Genomic DNA, 19,444 nt, shown 5'->3' on the forward strand with positions numbered 1-19,444 from the left:
GGGGTTCGAATTCCCAGTCGATACGAATTCCGCATCCGGCTTGCACCGACCACAGTGCTGACGTGAAATATCCCCAGTGGTAGACGGATCATGGGTTAGAGTCCCCTTGCCGTCAGGCTAACCGTGGGAGGTTCTCGCAGTCTTCCTCTCCATGTAACGCAAATGCGGATTAGCTCCATCAAAAAGTCCTCCACGAAGGCAAATTTCTCCCTTTACTCGATCCAGGAGTTCCCTCCCTTGTCTTCTGGATGGGGCTCAAAATTACAAGGCTGCGGAGTTGAACATGAGTAGTTGTTAACCCATAAAATTGGGTCGGCTGTTCAACGACGGTTATAAAAAAAAAGATGTTAACTACAACCACTTCTTTTTAAAATGTGACTACAAACTACTTTGAAATTGTAGTGACTACTTCACTACTTTAAGGAAGCGAACTTCGTTGGAGAAACTAATTCACACCTGTATAATAATTTACACAGTTGGAGAAATTAATTCACACCTGTATAATAATTTACACCGTCGGAGAAATTAATTCAAACCTGTATAGTAATTTACACAGTTGGAGAAATTAATTCACACCTGTATAATAATTTACACCGTCGGAGAAATTAATTCAAACCTGTATAGTAATTTACATAGTTTGAGAAATTAATTCCCAACCTTTTTACCACCGCGGACCTGTCAACGTTTGATAAATTTACCGCAGCCCGCTTGACGGGGGGGGGGAGGCGTTGATTGTTTATATTCTAGATTTTGATTTATTAATTTCAATTTAATTGTATTTAAATATGCCTTCAAAATAAAATACAGTTACACCAAAAAAATTTATCTAAAGTGATTTAACATTTCAACTTACTAGAACGTTAAATCAATGAGAACACTGAGCTCGTTTCTTGGCAATGAGACGGTTCCATCTGGGGGGGTAATCGGAGACAATGACTCCCGAAGTGTGTTGCTTATGTACAGTTTATTCCGTTGCTTTGTTTTGGCTGCAGAAAACCCCGCTTCACACAGATAGGTTATCGGAAATGGCAATAGGGATTTAAGTGCTGTAATGGGAATCTCGGGGTATTCTGCCAATCTCGGGATATTCTACCGTCGGGGCCCCCCTTTTTTTAAAAATAAAATTTTAATGGGACATAGATATTTTTAATTTGGGGTATAAATCTAGGAATTTAAATTCAGTTTCAATGAAATGGACGGTCCGGGGGTTGGGGAACACTGCTCTAGAACAACCCTAAAACCGCCCTTTTTTTCCCTACATAGAAAACACAACCATAACAAATTTAAGAAATGTATCCAGTAGAAAAATTTACAATTTAAATATTTATTATTTTAAATATCTAAGTTTATTCTTAAGCTTAGTTAAAGCTTCTCAGAAGAAAACAGGAAAAATGTAAGCTCATTAAAGTATATATATTTATAATTATTATTTTAATGTCATTCTTTAAGGCTGTAATATAAAAGATTTCGGGGGATAATGGCAAAGCTGCAGCAGATTAGCCCAACTCAAAAATCCTGAAACTTTCTTGGGTAAAATCAATAATGACGCACATTTCAAAAAATTTACATCATTATAAATTTAAATCATTGATATTTTCAAAACATGAAACTCTAATGAAATTATACGCAGCATAATTTAAATGAATAATTATTCATAAGTTTACTTATATCTTTAATCACATTTATTATTCTACCAGAAAAAAATATTTACAAATGAAAGAGACAATGAGATACCATGTATAAATTCTAGTTCTAATATTTTAAAATAAAATATACAGGAATTTCTATACATAAATGTGATCGATGATTTCTTGAAACTTCAGGACATTGGATTTCCGGAACGGGGCTAGGGAAAAATCCGGAAATCCGGTTTTTTTTTCCCGGAGCACAATCATCTCTGCTGCAGATGATTAAACACGTGGTACACAAACCGTTATAATACATTCCTTAGCTTAGAAGAAGAAAGATGGCGGAAAATAACGCCTGTTTCATTAAATCTCAATGAAACTATCATTAAAATGGAATCAAAAGTATTTCTAAATGTAATGTATCTATTTCTTTTAAGAATAGTTTTCTTTATTTTATTGGGTGTACAAATAAGTTCCGACGTTCGTCACAAGATGGCACTACCAGAAGGTTGACTGGTGTGAAACGTCTTATTTCAAGTTTGTCCATCTGGTAACAACATATAACCTTAAAGTATTAGTAATTCCGTATTAGCATTACGCAATTGTTTTAGTACAAAAATGTCAAGTTTCGTGCCAAAAAAGCGTCATTTGAGAGAACTTTCGATTTACTTCTTCAATTCGAAGTAATCTGCAGCTGAGGCGCATCTATTGTTTAGAGAAGCATATGGTGAGGCTGCTTTAAGTGAGAGAATTTGTCTTGAGTGGTTTCAGAAGTTACAAAACGGTGAGTTTGACGTGGAAGACAAAGAACGCAGTGGAAGGCCGAAATTGTACGAAGACAAGGAATCGGAAGAATTATTGGAAGAAGATTCGTCCCAAAAGCAAAAAGAACTTGCTCTTACATTACAAGTGACACCAGCAAGCAATTTCCCATCGTTTAAAATCGTCGGGAATGATTCAAAAACAAGGAATTTGGGTTCCATACGCCAAGAGACATTGAACGATCGATTTTGCATGAAAATTGATTTTGCTATTTTATTTTATTTTTATATCCGTCGTAGAACAGCCAACCCAATTTTTTGGTTTAAGACTGCTAATGTTCAACTCCGTAGCCTTGTAATTTTGAACCCAATCCAGAAGACAAAGAAATTCTTGGATCAGTACCCCCAGAGGTATTGATTTGATATGGGAGGACTTTGCGACTCGACAGATTTAACGTGCATCAGTCACCATGTACTACATGGTGAATCTTCCGCCGGAGGGCATCGCACCCACGAACTGTTGGACATGGGCCCAGTGCCCTACCAACCAGGCTATCCCGGCTGCGACTTTACACATTGTCGACTCCCGGGCACCTCCACTCGCCGCGGTTTTATTTGTCAACTGTTTCACCGCCTTATCTAGTAACCCTGACTCAGAGGCAACCCTACGCTCGCCGCAATACAGCACTCGCAAAAGTCATAAACGAATCTTCGCGCTCATGGATATTTTTAAAAGTTGCTTGTTGAATTAAGTTAAAATTTTATCCTCGTTTAAGACTAGAAAAATTCAAATAACGAGATCAAAATACTTCGTCCTTCTATAAAGAAAAAGTTACATACACACAATTATTTCAGTTAATTACATACATATTGCGGTTAAAAAAATTTTCAAATAGAAACTATTCTTGTAAATTAAATAAAAATCTGGAGTAATAAAATATTTATATCTTCAGAATAATCAATTTCTTTTGAATATCTTAATTAATAAACAAAGTTTTAAAAAATAATCCCCTATATAAATCATCGCATTATTAAGTGTACATATTTTTGAAGATAAAAGTATTAAAAAAAATTTACGCAGTTTGAAAAATAATTATTTTTATTTCCTTCATTTTTGCCATGTGTTTTCAATTGTTTCTATTTTGGAAAAAATATGTATTCTTCAAAATGCTTACAATATCTTAAAAAAATTGCATATATTTTATACTGAACAACTTTTGATTGACAATATTTTCTTCATAAGAGAGTCCTTAAAAAAATTTGAAAATATTTTCATTAAATTTGTTCAAATATTTTCTGTAAAATGCGTGCTATTATGAAAACAAGGAGAAAAAATATTTTTAGTAAAGCCATGACATAAAGAAACAAATCTATGACATACTCACTACTATTTTCGTATAGTTAATTTATTTTTTATAACATCAAATCATATTTATTAAAACTTAAAGTTGTGGCTGCTCAACTTTTTTTAATGTTTCTTAAGTTTGTCTGGGAAAATTCCGATATTTTCCATTTTTCTTGCTTCTATCACTATTATTTGCATATATCTGAAATTACTCACCTTCGTTTTAATTGTTTCCTAATTAATTTTATCATATATTTTGCTACATATATTTATCCTTTCATTCTATGCTTCATTAATTTCATAACTTATCCATCTTGTAACTTTTTATTCATAATTTTATAACAAATTTAGCTCATTAGATTCTATAACTCAACAATTGGTATATATATTTTATAATTTCTTTATTCAATTTTTGGGCTTCTAAATATGATATGGAAAAAATACTATGAAAATTATTACCTTTATTGTCAATCTAAAATTAGACCTTTTTTCCTCCTAAGTGCGAAAACACATTTACTAACTTAATGTAACATAATTTAACACGATTCATCTTTTTTAATAAGAACGATTCAGAGAAAAGCAGGATCAGTAAAAGTGAAATGTGTATTTTAATTTATATTCTGCTTCAAAAATGAGACAAAAGAGACACAGAAAACTTTTCTGTTATTATTTAATAGTATTCATTAGTCTTTAAAATTCCAAAAGAATTTTTAAATTGCTGGAATCATACAATAGTCTCATTTGTAACAACTTGTTTTTTAATTTTTTTTCACACAATAGCTTTTATTGTATGTAATTTGCTTTAAAAGTTCAAACATTTATTCTTAGATTGTCATACAGTCTGTGTGTCTGAAAACTATGACCTATTTTATTTTATTTGTTCCTCGCAGAATGGTAATAATTGTTTCTTATTTGGTAATAAAAATCTTACTTTTGCTGAGATCGCAAGAGTTTTGTTTTATTATCATAACATCGATTAATTTTTTTGAGAAAAGTGTAAGTCCTCAGCCTTTCAACCATATTGCTTTAAAACTACTTTCTTTATTTAAAGTAAATTATTAAATTTAAAAATTGTTAAGATTCTCTTATTTGACTCAATATCTTGTCTTTAATGAATCAGAAATAAATAAAAAGATTGTCCTTATATGATATGAGTTATGATATGAGAATGTCAAAGTTGATGCTTACTGTTTGCATTATATTTTTATTTTACAAATCATAAAAAGTTTTCCTTAATCAAAATTGTGTTCACCTCATAAATACACTTTAACTGCTACAAATTTTTAAGTCCTGGCTACCAAAGCTGTGGAGTTGCCTAATACGTATGAAGGAATTTATCGTTTGGGACATAACATTTACAAAAAAGTGTCAAATCTAAGTACAATTGTTTGGAAGCAAATATTATTCGCACTGCAAATCATTACATCAAATTTAATCATAGATATCAATGTCAGAAAAGTAAAAAAGAATAAATTCATGTATAAAGCTGACAGCAACAATCTCCTCATCATTACACGTATATAAAATGAAAATGCTGAAAACTCATAAATTGCGTAGTTACTTAAATTAAAGGTTTTAAAAACTAAACAATAAGGTACAAAACCCTGCTGCATTATTGAATATTGCGTCCACATGCTTGATAAAGACACCATAAATTATTTGCAATAAATTTATAAAAATAATTATAAAGCTATATTCTACTCATATATCCTACACCCACAACAAAACTTTATCCTAAAAAGGATATAAAAAAGTAAGAAATAAATATGTGTTTCAGGAAGTCCGAATAAAAAGAGAATGATAATACACAAAAACTTTTAAAGCAGTTAAATTTATTCACACCTCATGTTCACTCATGCGTTTTTTAAATCGTATGTCGCAAGTGAAACATGCGCGAATTAATATTCGAAGATTTTCGCGAGAAAATTTGAAACCCGACTTGGCGAATGTAACATTGGCGAATTTCAAAATACGGTGCCAAAGAAGTGCCCGGGAGTCGACAATGTGTAAAGTCGCATCCCGGCTTCTGATTTTGCTATTTAGAAACACTTCCATGGGAAGTGTTTCTAAACAGCAAACCCCACCTATTCCAACCCCACTTAGCCCCTTCAGGAAGAAACCAAGGAATGGATCGATTCGTGGATATCCTCGAAAGATGAAGAGATCTTCCGACGTGGTATCCGAATGCTCCCAAAAAGATGGGGGAAAGTAGTGTCTGGTAATGTAGAATACTTTGAATAAAAGATAAAGAACCGTGTTTTCACGGTAAACTAGGTTTTGATAAAAAACGGTGGCAACTTATTTGTATTACCAATAGTAATTTTTAAAAAAATTTATTTAAAATTGGCTGAGAGGGTGAAACCACCACATAAAGTAAACCAAAAAAACTCTGAGACATGGAATAGTAAGAAAGAAGAAAAAGTTCTTTCCTTGGGTGTTGCCCATAAATTGCATGCGATGTCTTTACGGGTGATTACTCATCTTGGAAACACTTTCAAGCATCATTTCTTTTTACTTAACTACCAGACATTACGCCCTTCCCATAACGCATATATGGGGCACAAATAATTTTAAATTTTCAGATTTGTTCTATTATTTATATTTTTTTAAATAAACTTCTTTTTAAATAAATCTCTTATTTAAACTTTTGTTCTATTATTTTTAAACAAGTGGCATAAAAAAAATCCTACTTGGGCGAACAAAGAAAAAATTTATTTTAGTTACTTTTTATTAAATAATTACAATTTTTTCTCCCATTATAAAACTAAAATTAATTTATTAAATTTAATGAATGAATTAATAATTTTAAAAAACTGTATTAACATCAAGTGTCACCCACTGCAAGTTTAAAAAAGTGCATTTGAACTTGAATGGATAATTAAAAAGTATTTTATTAATGATTGTAAATTTGAACAAGATATAGGAAGAGTGTGAACTAATAGTAGGAGTTGGAAAAAATACGCAACTTTCTTTGATAAAACTTTTGTTTTAAATTTTGTGTTATCTTTCTCATAAAATTCTTTTGTTTTATTTTTTATTTTATTACCATCGTTGAACAGCCGACAAAATTTTGAGTTTCTGACTACAAATGCTCTACTTCGTAGCGTATAATTTTGAACCTGAACGTAAATACAAATAGCGATATTGGATTTTTAAAACACGTAAATAGTAATTTTGATGTACGATTTTTAATCTCATGAAAACGATTCACAGTGTAACTTTTAAATCAGATAAATACGGAAAACGATGTTTGGTATTTTTTTTTTCCAATGGCAGGCACTGAATTTGAATCTTTGCCTAAACTAGGCCAGAATTGTTGCTCATTTCGCGTTACCCAGTGAGCACCTGTGAACCAAAGTCACGGAGTCGAGCAACATTGCCCACGCCACACTGCCACAAACCCGTTTATAGGGTGGGCCACATTCACGCATCATACACACAACAGAGGACAGCACAAAGAGAGAGAGAAACATCCATGCCCAGAGCGGGATTCGAACCCGCAGCCTATGGCTTCGCAGTCAGGCACGCTAACCGCTCGGCCACCTGGCCGGTACGATGTTTGATATTAAAATCGCGTGAATAATAATGAATTGCGATATTAGCGAATTCCGGCGTAGTTTCAAATATTCGGAAGAATCACGTAAAAGCTTCGGCAACGCGATTTTGCGAAAGTTTCAAAGCTTAAATTTTTGATTCCAGAACTCTTAATTCATACTTTATGTGTTATGTTTAAATTTTAGATCGCAGTGAAAATTTCGCCGGATTATTAAATTTTAGATTGCAGTGAAAATTTTGTCGGATTATTAAATTTTAGATCGCAGTGAAAATTTCGCCGGATTAATAAATTTTAGATTACGGCGAAAATTTCGCCGGATTATTAAATTTTAGATCGCAGTGAAAATTTCGCCGGATTATTAAATTTTAGATTACGGCGAAAATTTCGCCGGAATATTAAATTTTAGATCGCAGTGAAAATTTCGCCGGATTATTAAATTTTAGATTACGGCGAAAATTTCGACAGATTATAAGTTTTGATTCACGAAAATCCGCAAACTAATGGTCTTAAAAAACGCGAAAATCGCAAATAAAAATCACATATATTTTTCCTAATTTTTAGACCTGGAAGGATGATATGAAAAATCCGGAATTCCGGGGGGTGTATCCGAAATATAATCACCCATACATTTGTGCATATTTGCCACCTGTTACCCGCAAAATTTAGCAGGATCCATAGCCAACTTTTCTTACCCACAATAGTGCACTCGCGTCGAAAAATTTTCAACCTTTATACCACGACATAGGTCTGACGTTCACTTTGCTTTTTTTTCTTTCTTTCTACAAGATAGCGAGGGAAGAGAAACATCTTCATTAAAAACGAGACATTCCTTTGATTTATTTCTCACTATGATAAAAAAAAAAGATAAATTGACTCAGGCGTGCAAACAAGAGTCGACTGAAGACAATAAACAATAAACAATGTAATAGCCGGAAAAAGAAACAACTTTATATTTCGGGTGAGAAAGCAGACACAGATTTTAAACCTCGGGATGTATTGATAAGCATATATGCAAAGGTTTTATTTATTTATTTTTTTTTTAAATTTTTTTAAATTTTAATTAATCATATTTTCTTTTACACCGACCACAGTCCTGACGTAAAATATCCGCTGTGGTAGACGGATCATGGGTTAGAGTCCCCCTTGCCGTGAGGCTAGCCGTGGGAGGTTTTCGTGGTTTTCCTCTCCATGTAACGGAAATGCGGGTTAGTTGCATCAAAAAGTCCTCCGCGAAGACAAATTTCTCCCAATATTTGATCCGGGAGTTCCCTTGTCTTTTGGATTGGGTTCAAAATTACAAGGCGGAGTTGAAACATTAGTAGTCGTATACGCAAAAATTGGGTCGGCTGTTCAACGACGGTTATAAAATAATATAAAACATAACCTCTTTGCTACCACAAGCCTGAAATTGAGAACTTCTTGCAAAATGCAGCAGCAGAGTTGCATATGAGAGTGCAATAATCTCACTGAACCCAGCTCAGTAGTCACTCCCTAGTATTTCATCAAATCTGTAACATGATTGACGCTATCATACGTTACAGACCGGCGGCACGCCGAAATGGATTGTGGTTAAAAGAATTGTGTAAAAGTTGAATAGAGCAATGTGAAAACCACGCTTTTGCATAATACGTACCGAAAATCGTCATGGTAAAGAAAGAAAAAAAATCTCACTTTCGAAAAGGAAAAATTAAGTACTTTGAAAAAACCCACCCAATGAAAAAAGCACCTTTAAAGTATTTTGAAAATCGAAAACAAGCACGTTTGAACACTTTTTAAAAACGCTAAGCACCAAGCAAGAGTAGGTTATAATAATTTTTTCATGATAAAATTTACTCTTCAATTAATTTTCTGATAAAATTTACTCTTCAATTAATATCTAACTGTAATATATATAAAAGCAATCTTAACAATTCAATACTTTAAAATCGTATAAATAAATATTGCAATAATTGATTTTAAATTGAGAGAATATGAATCCCGATATGTGGAATCGAAAATAAGCGCATTTAAGCACTTTTTATAAGCGCTACGCACCATGTTTTATTTTCCTATGTAAAAGAGCTTACAAAAATATGTTTTAAATCATGAGTGACAGCGAGTAATATAGATTTACCATAGTCAACCCAAAGTACTTATTCATCAAAATATTTTAATGCAATAACGTTTAACAATATTTTCTCTTTTAAATAATCCTTATTTTAAAATTCATGACTGTCTGCAACACCCTTCTCCTATTTCAAAAAGAAATGAATGTAAGCACAAGAACAAGGAATACATAGATTAAACCCTATCAAAAACTATAAAGAGTTCGTTATTTAATCCCCCTTCCTCATTCACCAAAGAATATTCTCTGGGTTGACGTCACAAATAAATAAAAGGGACTCTCCTTAACAAACGCTCAATTGTAGCAGTGATTCACACATTTAATACGGCGAGAAATGAAATAAAAACCCACCTACGCAACATAATGTTTTTGGTTCCGCCAGAAGCTTGACAATTATTATGAAAATAGTTATAAAAGAGAGGTATTTATCTTGTAGAGCGAAGAGAGAAAACAGAGTAGCTTTATTACTTTTGATCTACAACAAGGTGTGGTTATTGTTTTCTGAGACTATTAAACTCCTGAAAATATGTGAATTTCATACCCATTTTACAGTGGAAATCTCACGGTAGCAGCCACGGTCGTTGATGAAGATGGGTCGTTCTCAAAGGTTACCTCCATTGACCTCAAAATTGTTATCGAAGGTACATGATTTTTCTCGAAAGATTTTAATTTTAGTCAGGGTCATTTTCTTGGAACGGCGATCCCACTTCTGTTGGCGTCATGAAACGACGGATCGATGATTAAAATTTAACGTCCATAAAAATGATCGCAACTAATATAATTATAAGCAGGGACCGACTTTGCCTGTTTGGGGGCCCAGGGCAAAAACTTCTTTGGGGGCCCCCCTCTGCTTCAGTAATGAAGAACCGAACTTTATGGAGGTATTTAATTTTTCACCTGATTATACATATATAACAAAAAAATTGACTAGAACCTAAAATAGCTATTAAGTCCCTCCCCTCTCCAATGGTCAGACGAAATATCATTCTGTCCATTTTATTGATTTTCTGACAATTCAATGTCCATCAAGCCGAATGCAGTTTTCTGATTGTTAACTTTGTCAGCTAGCTGCGAAAAATTCATATCCTTGCTGAGATTAGGGCGGAATTTAGATAAAAATTTTGTAAAACCGATGGCTCAATTAAGCCAATCAGAAGCCTGTATTTTTGTAAACATATAGCATTTTGCGATAGGTAAAAATACAGTCTTTTAAATAGCCAAATTTTTAAAACGTAGATGCAAAAATTAAGCCGAGTTCCGCACTAGAAAGCAATGGAATTACTAAATATAGATATTTTTGTGTTCATACGATAGATTAATGAAGAAGCTACCATAACTGACCGATTCGATACTACACTGATACTTTGTTTTTAAAAAAAAGTTCATTAGAGAAGGAACCCTAAAATAAACTTTCTATTCGATTTGGGACCCGGAGCAAATGCCCCTGCCTTAGTGAGGCTCTGATTATGTGTAAAAACAAATTTACCAATCATGAACGAGAAAGCTATTTTAAATAAGTAAGCAATTAAGTTTTTTTTTTTTTTTTTTTTTTTTTAAAAAAGTTTGCATTTGATTTTAGATCATAAAAATTAGTTAGCTTTAAAAGGTGGAAAAGAGGTTTGTTTCTTTGAGATGTTTGTTTTTTCTAAAATAACTATATTTTCTAATTTAACTTTCAACTCTATAAAACTAAATCATTGATAACATAGTCTTTAAGGCACTCTGACTGCAACGTGAGGTTGTATCGTCAAAAAGAGTTCTCTAAATAAGAGCCTCAAACTAATATTCTGAATATATTTTAATCTACTTATTTATTTTGTCAAATTTTTTATTTTGATATTTTTTCATATTTGGTGCAGATGTTTGCCGGTCGCTGGTACTCGTTCACAATATCCGGGAGTACACTAAAAAACCGTGTTCACTATATCTGGGTTTGACTGTATATCTTTAAGCAAACACGTTGCATAAAGTTTCTTCTTTTTTTTAAAATTTATATCATCACATATGATGTTAAGTTTATTTTATTTAGAGAAGTCCGTTGCATTCAATTTCGTAAATTAATCCATGCGTATATTTAAAGAGTGACCGTGAAAATCCAATCTTCATATAGTTTAAAAGTTATTCAAAGAAGATTTCGATTACGGCAGATACGTAATTGAACACAGATTCAAATTGTTTGTTCTTCTATAATTTAAATATTTGATCACAATAATGAAGAACGCGATTTAATAAAACGTAAACATAAAATGTACTAACACTTTTTTTTTTATAAGCAAAATTTAGTAGACGGAAGTCGGCGACCTTATTTTACTGCCTATCTGAAAAACAGGAAATAATTCGAACCGTTTTTTTTTCTGCAAACCTACAGATTTGGAATAATGAGAGGAATGCATTTTTTTAAAATTCGAAATAAGACACAATAAAAATTAAAATATGAACGCTTTTTAATAGCACGTACAAGATTAGTAAACACAACTGTATTTCATAGTTTAACTGAAACCAAGCAAATGATTCTAGCCATTTCTTTTGGAATGGTAACAGAAGCCGGCACACCGAATTTCAGAGTTATACTAAAGCTCTGCAGTTGTTGTTTTTTTTGCAATAGCAAAACTCCATCCATAACTGCATTCTTGCTTAACTGTAACCCGAAAAATAAAAGATTTTAAGATTCTAAGATATAAAGATTTTTTTCTTAACACGTTGAATGCCACGCTAATCTTACAGGGCTTGATGGCTTACTCGTCTAGCCAAACGGTAAATAACTACTAACTAAACTGCAAATATTACAAATTTTGCTAGTTTTTAAAAGGTTTAGCATGACATATCTGAAAAAAGTGAATTAAATAAGCCTACGAATTGTTTAGAAATAGTGGTGGTTAAAAATCTACTAAATTGAATTTATTTAAACTAAGAATCACAATTAATAAACTACCACACTTGAAAATATTTATTCTCTGTCCGGAGCAAGTTGGCAACTCTGTGTATAAAACTATTTTTGAGTGTTCAATAGTGCATTAATTTCTTCAAACCATTTTAGTGACGATAATAATATAAAAAAATTAAAAATTTACTCGAATTATGTGTTTCTAATAATCTTGACTTCGCCGGTCACCCCGGTGGAGCTGCGAACAAACTCAGTGCCGGTCACCGGTGATCCCCATGGCATTCAATGTGTTTAAAAAAAAAATTTGTTTAATAGTGGAACATCAACATTTCATAAAGAAAAAGCATGCAACTGTGTTTAACAGCATAAAAAAAAAAGTCAAAAGTTTTATTCATTTCTATTTCTTCGTAAACTAATGACGTGAAACAAATCAAATGCATGAAAGTCTTTTAAATCGAAATAAGAGACATTAAAAACGAAAGAAGTAGTACTAAAATTTGAGCGCTTTTAATCAACACAAAAAAATTTAAATAAACAAAAGATGGCAATCGTATTTCATAATTTAACTTAAACCCAGTAAATAAAAATCATTCTAGCCACTTCTTTTGGAATGGCAAGACGTAAACAAACAGAAGCAACTGCAATATTACTGACTAACTGAAATCCGGAGAGTAAAATACATCAAGCCATTTTTTAACAAACATCCTTTTAAATGGAACGGTAAAATTTAATGCAGCTGTATCTGAAATTTCACAGCTTAGCAGAATAAAAAGAAAGTAAAATAATTCTATCCTCTGTCAAAACCTACGGACTCTTAATAAATAATAGAAGAATGAAAATTCTTTTTTTTTCTTTGAGAAGAGAGAAAAGAAATATTTTGGCAAGCCAAGTTCCCTTGAGGGATTCTCCCAGCAGCATCTGTTTGCTGAGATAGATAGCAGAGCATCAACCTCATGTGGCACAAAAGATTATGTTGCATGAATTATAATGATGGTGTGTCCTCCGCATTCCGACTTTTTTAAAAAAAAAATATTCACTAAAATACTCTCCTTTAAGAGTTGAGGACTTGAATGTCAACCACAGTTACAAAGCATTTTGAAGGTACGCAAGAGCGGAAGCAAAACATTCACTTTTCCAATGTCAAAACAACTGAAAAGAATGACACTCAAAAGAAATTTTAAGAGGACGCCATACCGAGGGAGAAATTTTCCGTTACTAATTCTCTTCCACCTCCATTACTAATTTAAAATTTAAAAAAAAAAACAAAAATAAAAAAAATAAAAAGTCAGTTCAGGCAAACCTAGAGTAAGCCCCTTGCATGGTGCGTATCCAAATTATTCAACAAAAAATAAGCACCTTTTAAGCACTTTTCAAGCACTCAAAAATATTTTTAAGCATTTTAAAAAAATATCATAATTAGGCATGGTTGGAGAGTTTTCGTCAATTGATGGTTTTATCTGGTTTTAACGGTCATGTCCAAAAAAAAAAAAAAACTTTTGGCACAGTTTCTGACAGTTGTCAAAAATTATGAAATTTCGAAGCATGCGAATGGCGTTTTCGTACGCTACGGACTGACAAAACGCCGAAATAGATTGGGGTTGAATTAATTGTGAAAACGTTGAATAGAACAATGTGAACTGCGTCGTAGCGAAAATCAATATGGTGAAGGAAAAATCTCATTTTGAAAAAGGGAAAATTAAGCACTTTTTTAAAAACACCCAATGAAAAAAGCACCTTTAAAGGCTTTTAAAAATCGAAAATAAGCACCTTTAAGCACTTTTTAAAAACGCTATGCACCCTGCTTTGACATATCATTAAACACAAAAGTATTGTGTCTAGAAATACTACTTATTTCACTCTAAAATAATTTTTAAAAAAAACGGTAAATAACTACAAACTAAATTTTGCAAATATTTGACTATTTTTGCTAGCTTTTAAAAGGTATAGCATGAATTACTTAGAGATAGTAGTGGATAAAAATCTACTAAATTGAATTTATTAAACCAAGAATCACAATTGATAAACTACCACTTTAAAATATTTATTTATTGTCCCTTGAATTTATAGAATATGGCATTAAAAAAAAACTCCTTCTTTAGATCATTTTATTTTATTTTATAACTGGAGCTGAACAGCCGATGTATTTTTGAGTTTACGACTTGAGCCCAACCCAGAAGACAAGTGAAAAGAATAGATCAAGCATTAAAACAAACTTCCCTCTGTGGAGGAATTAAATCGCTTTCGCGTTACATGGAGAGGAATACCAAGAAAGAACTCTACGGTTAGTTTAACGACAAGGGGATTCTCGCTCATAATCAGTGGATCACTTAGTATATTTTTATAACAGCAATGTGGTTTTTAATCAGCGAGCGAAAGGTCAGTAAAATTCGTATAAAAATCGATTATCCGAAAATAGATCATATCTAATAATGAATCTTGATTTTTCTTCTAGCGAATTATAACTTTAATCAATCTGACAAATGACCTGAAGCTCAAAATGCTACGTTGAACGGCGTAAAGCCTCTGAAAGTGAGTCTAAAGTCACCTGTAATACAGGGTGCGTAGCCAGAATTTTCAACAAAAAATAAGCACCTTAAGTACTTTTTAAGCACTCAAAAAATATTCTTAATCACTTTCCAAAAACAAAAAAATCATAATTAGGATCTGCACAGCAATTTAAATTATTTTTTTCTATCGTTTAAAGTTCTTAATTTATAAAACATAAAATCAATAAAATTCAAAAACATTTTCAAAGACTCTACATATTCATGATTAAATAACTAGTTTCTGATAAATAATATTACAGAGAAAATTGTGAAAATCATGCATTTTTTGTAATTTAAAACGACAATCGACAAGGCAAAGAAAAAACCTCTTTTGAAAAGATAAAAAATTAAGAACTTTTAAAAAACGTAAATCAAAAAATAAGCACCTTTAAGCACTTTTTTAAAATCGCTACGCACCCTGCTAATAAGTACACCAAAAATTTTTTAAATCGACCTAAGACTGATGAGTTTTAAATTTTTACAACAAACATTTTTTTCTCTCTTTATTTTGTTTTTACTCCTTATAATTAAAATTGGTGTCACAAGGCCACATTTTCTTCCGTTTCTCAAAAGAAGAATTTTGTGTAAACTGTCCATTTTTAAAAATATTAAGAAGGATCCGTATTTAAGAAGGTCCTTAAAATTTTTACGAAGGGTCCTATTTTTTCTTTTCTTTAAATGTAGAGTTTTTTTTTTTCAATGTGTCTCACAACCGCCAAACAAACAAAAATATATTATTCATTTTCGCTTGCTCCTCCAACCGAAATAGAAAAATTGAGTTCGGATAAGATTTGCTAACGCATCTGAAACTGTAAATTCGGGAAAATTTTCAGCGCCGCTATGAGTAAGAAGAAAAAACGTCATATAGTCGTTTCCCCACAATGTTTTTCAGTGAAATCAACTCACTATTAATATCTTCAGCCAACGAACTCTCTGGGAACAAACATCATCCTAGCCTTCACTTTTTTTAAAGCAGGATTCTTACTCAAGTCAAATCAAAATTTTTACTTCGAACTCCTTCCAGGAAAACTGCAAACCCGGAAATTATCTCACGCAGGGGATCTCAAATAAGAATAATACAGTGGTCGGAAAAACTATATTTTCTTCATAGTCAACTTCAACTACAACTGCTTTATTATAATTGTAGTTAACTGCAGCTACTTTATTTTAAATACAGCGACTACAAACTACTTTCGAAATGTAATCACTACTTCGCTACTTTGAGAAAACAAACCTAACTGGAGAACTTAATTTTTACCAATATTCAAAATGATTTTGGAAAAAAAAATTGGCTTGGTTAAATATGAGGTGATAAGAAGTTTTAGTTACACGAAATAGTTTTTTAAGTAAACTATTCATGTTCTAACTTGGATCGCCAAGAAATTTTTTTGAGATGGAATTCGAAAATTGCCTGAAAGGCAGGAAAATGTAGTAGCGAGCGATGGACACTACTTTTATTAATCTGTTCATTCATTTTGTTCTGAAATAAATAAATGTCTTTTTGACTACAAAAAAACGGACCGAACTAATTTGTACTCCCTATAAATTTTCTATATTTTACCAGAGGCGTCATAGTCTGTGTAAAAACATGATTTTCGGCAAAATTTTCGAAATTGAGTTTGTTATAAAATTTAGAATCCTTGCACTTTCCAAAATCTCCATTTTTTCAGCAGTTTTGTATTAAAAAAACATTTTTAAAAAAAACATGCAAGAAATACTCTAAACATCTAAGTGTAAATTACAAGTTCAATACTTTTCGGAAGATACTGTTTAAACTGAGGTATACACAACTTTTTTGTTGTTTTATTTTACAAACAAAAGAATTTTGAGCTGAGGTAGCTCAGAGATAGTTCAGGGGATAGATCGTTGGCTGATCGATACGAGTTTGGCACCCGGCTTGCACCAACCACAGTTCTGACGTAAAATATCCTCAGTGGTAGACGGATCATGGTTTAGAGTCCCCTTGCCATGAGGTTAACCGTGGGAGGTTTACGAGGCTTTTCTCTGAGTGCAAAGCAAATGCGGGTTAGTTTCGAAAAGTCCTCCACGAAAGCAAAATTTCTCCCAAAACTTGATCCAGGAGTTCCCTTGTCTTCTGGATTACTTTCAAAATTACGAAGTTGAACAATTGTAGTCTTAAACCATCAAAAAATGGGTAGGCCGTTCTACGACGGTTATAAATAAATTAAAAAAAATTTAAAGTAAAAGCATTACAATTCAATACGGAATTTACTGCTTTTTAATTTTGGTGCAATCAAAATTTTTTTGAAAAAATGCCTTAAAATTTCTTCAGTTTCTCGTCTCTTAAAAGTTTAGCTCACCTTAGAAATAGTCGCTAAACTCACATTATTCTCATATTCACATTCATTTAAAATGTCGTAAGTGAAGTAAAATAATTCCCCAGCTTTCTGGGAATTAGTTCGAAGCAGAAACTTTTTCGATCTAATTTAGCGGATTATTCGACAACCACAATAACTGAAAACTTCAACCCTTTCAACCTTGTCGTCTTAATAGTAAAATTAAAACAGATAACTGTATGAATTTAACGAAAAACATTTATTGAATTCAGGTCAGGGTTAGCATAATTGAAATTCCTCGATTATTTTTAAACATTAATTTCAATCGAATAATATATATATATATTTTCTTCTATATTATAAAGACAAACCCGATTTTATTTACATGACCGATAAAATATTTCAGCGTTTAATCGCGGGACCGGTATGGTTAGTAATTTAGACTGTTTACATCATTTTTACACATACAAAATTGTTTCGCTCAAACAACCAGTTCGTTTCTGAACACTTTACAAATATTTTGAGCCTAAACCTATTTAAATATAAATAAAATTTACATTAATTCTAATACAAATATCAATCCGCTGACCGGCGATTTAGAATTAATGGTATAATATACAATACCCTACAATAATTGAAGAGACACTTTCAGTTGACATTTTTTTTTTTTTTTTTTTAAATTTCTTCCGTAATACTCAGAGGATTATTTTAGAATTATAAAGGTATTTAGGTAATGCGATTTTCCATACTTATGAATAAGTTAAAAGCTTTCAGAGATTTAAGAAACTAGGAATAGATTACGAAAGGTAAAAAAAGGGTTTTTGTACACCCATATGTTAGAAAATATAGCAATAAATAGTGTTGATTACTTAGGTTATTAAATGCAATGATTTTGTAAAAATTCGTAAGCTACGGATAATTTTATTAAAAAAACATAATTTTTTTGGGGTAACTTTAAAAAATAATTAAATAAAATTAAACAAATGATAGAAAAAATTTCAATTAATGACAAAATTTGAAAAAAAAAAAAAAAACTCGAAAAAAATTGCAAAATATACGAGCACATAAAGTAGTTCATATTGGGCATTAAAATTTAAACTTTATAAAAAAAAAAATTATTTTTAAGTGATTTGTATTTTGTTACTCCCTGATCAAACAGTTTTGGCTCTTTCATTTTCTTAAAAATCGATGGAGAAAAAAATTTTGCTAAGAGAATATATAATTAGTATATTTTTATGTAAGCATATTTTGTTAACATGTTAATGAAAGAATAGCAGCTTTTGAAAAAAATATGTAATTTAGGGCTATAAAAATGCGACACAATAAGCAGTAGTAAATGAAAAGTAATTTTAATTCTTAACATATAACCATTATATTAATTTAACATATAACAGTTTGCATTTTTTTTTGCATCATTTATTTATATTTCATTTATTTATAGTTATTTATTGCGTTTTACTTAAATTTCTTATATTTTTTTTATTTCATTTTATCTTAATCCCTGAACATTCTTTTATATGCCTTAGTAAGTTTTTGCGCAGTGAAACAAAATGCAACGTTAAGCTGTAATATATGTATGCGCAAAATAAAAAAACAGACCACCAGACCAAAACGGAACAACTTTTGATCTAATGATCAGATCTTCACGTTCTAAGACTGTCTAAATGATTCGAGGGAGTGACTTCAAATATGATAATTAACTTTATTTTATACCCGATGTTGAACAGCCGACTGAATTCTCAGTTTTAGACTACCAATGTTCAACTCCGTATCCGTAGTAATTTCGAACCCAATCCGGAAGACAAGGGAACACCAGCATTGGAAGAAATTCGCCTCTGCTTCGTATGCGTTACATGGAAAGGAAAACCACGAAAACCTCCCACGGGTAGCCTGAAGACAAGTTTATTCTAACTCATGATAGGTCCACTATTGAGGATATTTTTAAGCCAGCACTCTGGTCGGTGCGAGCCGGGTACGGAATTCAAATCAACCAGCCATTGCCTGGATTCGAACCCGGTTCACCTCATCGGGAGATGAGCGCTCTATCCCATGAGCCACCACGATTCATGCTAATTAATTAGAGCAGACTATATATTAAGTTGAATAGGGCAAAAAAATACGGCTTCTTTAAAATTCGATTTTTTCTGGAACTATTGAAAACAATTCGCACAAATTTTGAAACGTAAGATTACATTCTTTAAAAGAGGTAAAATATTGTATACCTTACAATTCAAAAATTTTGACTATTATTAAATAATATAATAAAAAATACTAAATATTTCTTGCATGGAATTTTTTTTGGAAAAACGAATTTTATAAATGT

At 31.7% G+C, this 19,444-nt stretch overlaps 1 protein-coding gene across 6 annotated transcripts in view; it reads right to left on the bottom strand.

Annotated features, from left to right (window-relative positions):
- The window catches only part of LOC107440460 (cyclin-dependent kinase 5 homolog), a 102,882-nt gene that overhangs the window by 43,153 nt on the left and 40,285 nt on the right, over positions 1 to 19,444 (bottom strand). The gene's annotated exons all lie outside the window — the stretch shown is intronic.

This window comes from Parasteatoda tepidariorum, chromosome 1 (genome assembly GCF_982258835.1).
Source record: "Parasteatoda tepidariorum strain Cologne lab strain chromosome 1, Ptep-v5.0, whole genome shotgun sequence".
Classification (NCBI taxonomy): Eukaryota; Metazoa; Arthropoda; class Arachnida; order Araneae; family Theridiidae; genus Parasteatoda; species Parasteatoda tepidariorum.